The 1,733-nt window shown below is 46.0% G+C and overlaps 1 pseudogene; it reads left to right on the top strand.

Moving 5' to 3' along the window:
* The first annotated feature begins 592 nt into the window (after positions 1 to 592).
* On the top strand, positions 593 to 710 carry LOC126212839 (5S ribosomal RNA; annotated as a pseudogene).
* The last annotated feature ends 1,023 nt before the right edge of the window (positions 711 to 1,733 follow it).

Here is a 1,733-nt window from a genome sequence, read left to right as displayed (position 1 = left end):
ATACAAAGCTTTATTAATTTCTCTTAGAAAATCTGCAACATACTCATCAGGTTCTGGACCCAGGCATCGCACGGTTTACGTAAGTAAAGTTGTTATTTCATATAAACTTTCGATATCCCGACAGTGACTTGTTCGGACGAAAACCTGTAATGGCTGAAGAGGTGTCTTCAAAATGCACCTCAAAGCTGGACGCGAAAAATTATCAGACATGGAAATTCCAGATAACTGCAATCTTAAAGGCTTACGGAAAAATGGCTCTGAGCACTATGGGACTTAACATCTATGGTCATCAGTCCCCTAGAACTTAGAACTACTTAAACCTAACTAACCTAAGGACATCACACAACACCCAGCCATCACGAGGCAGAGAAAATCCCTGACCCCGCCGGGAATCGAACCCGGGAACCCGGGCGCGGGAAGCGAGAACGCTACCGCACGACCACGAGATGCGGGCAAAGGCTTACGGAATTTTCGATGTTGTAATTGGTACTCGAGGCCAACCTAACAAAGACGACGATGCCGGCTTGAAAGCATGGACAAAAGAAAATGCGAAAGGTATGTTTCTGATTTCCGCTTCAGTAGATGATACACAGCCAACGGCCTTGCCGCCGTGGTAACACCGGTTTCCGTCAGATCGCCGAAGTTAAGCGCTGTCGGGTTGGGCTAGCACTTGGATGGGTGACCATCTGGTCTACCGAGCGCTGTTGGCAAGCGGGGTATACTCAGCCTCGTGAGGCAAACTGAGGAGGTGCTTGACTGAGAAGCAGGGGCTCCGGTCTCGGAAACTGACATACGGCCAGGAGAGCGGTGTGCTGTCCACATGCCCCTCCATATCCGCATCCAGTGACGCCTGTGGGCTGAGGATGACACGACGGCCGGTCGGTACCGTTAGACCTTCATGGCCTGTTTGGGAGAACTTTTTTTTATATAGACGATACACAAGTGCAAAGTCTGTTGGTTTGTGAGACAGCCCACGAAATGTGGACAAGTTGAGATCAATACATGAGCGAAAGTCAGAAGCCAGCAAATTAACAATAACCCATCGTTTTTACGAATATTGGATAAATGCAAATGATTCTGTACTTGCACATGTAGCTAAAGTTGAAAATCTAGCTTTACAACTCAGAAATATGGGAGAAAAAATTTCAGATGTAGCTGTAATAGCGAAAGTCAATGCGTCATCACCATCATAATATAACGCATTTAAAACAGCTTGAGACACTGTGCCAGCTAGTCAACAAAAGTGGAAACTTTGACGGAATGTCTCACCAAAGAAAAGTCCCAGTTGAATATGAGTGATGACGAAATTGATGCATTTGCAGTGATGTCCATCAACAGGCAAAAGGAAAAAAGATATCCTGATAAAACCAAAAGTTCACAAGAACGAAAAACAAGATCAGATGTCGAAGCGAGAGCTAAAGAAACGTAAGAGTGGCGAAAACGAATCCGGGTGTGCATTTATTGTGTCAGCAGAAAACATGTGTCGAGTTGTCAGAAAGTCAAGAGGGACATATGCAACACTATGTGATCAAAAGTATCCGGACACCTGGCTGAAAGCGACTTACAAGTTCCTGGCGACCTCCATCGGTAATGCTGGAATTCAATATGGTGTTGGCCCACCCATAGCCTTGTTGACAGCTTCCACTCTCGCAGGCATATGTTCAATAAAATGCTGGAAGGTTTCTTGGGGAACTGCAGCCCATTCTTCACGGAGTGTTGCACTGAGGAGAGGT

This window comes from Schistocerca nitens, chromosome 1, assembly GCF_023898315.1.
Source record: "Schistocerca nitens isolate TAMUIC-IGC-003100 chromosome 1, iqSchNite1.1, whole genome shotgun sequence".
Taxonomy (NCBI): domain Eukaryota; kingdom Metazoa; phylum Arthropoda; class Insecta; order Orthoptera; family Acrididae; genus Schistocerca; species Schistocerca nitens.
The sequence above is the reverse complement of the archived record's forward strand: the minus strand, read 5'-3'. Positions and strand labels throughout refer to the sequence as shown.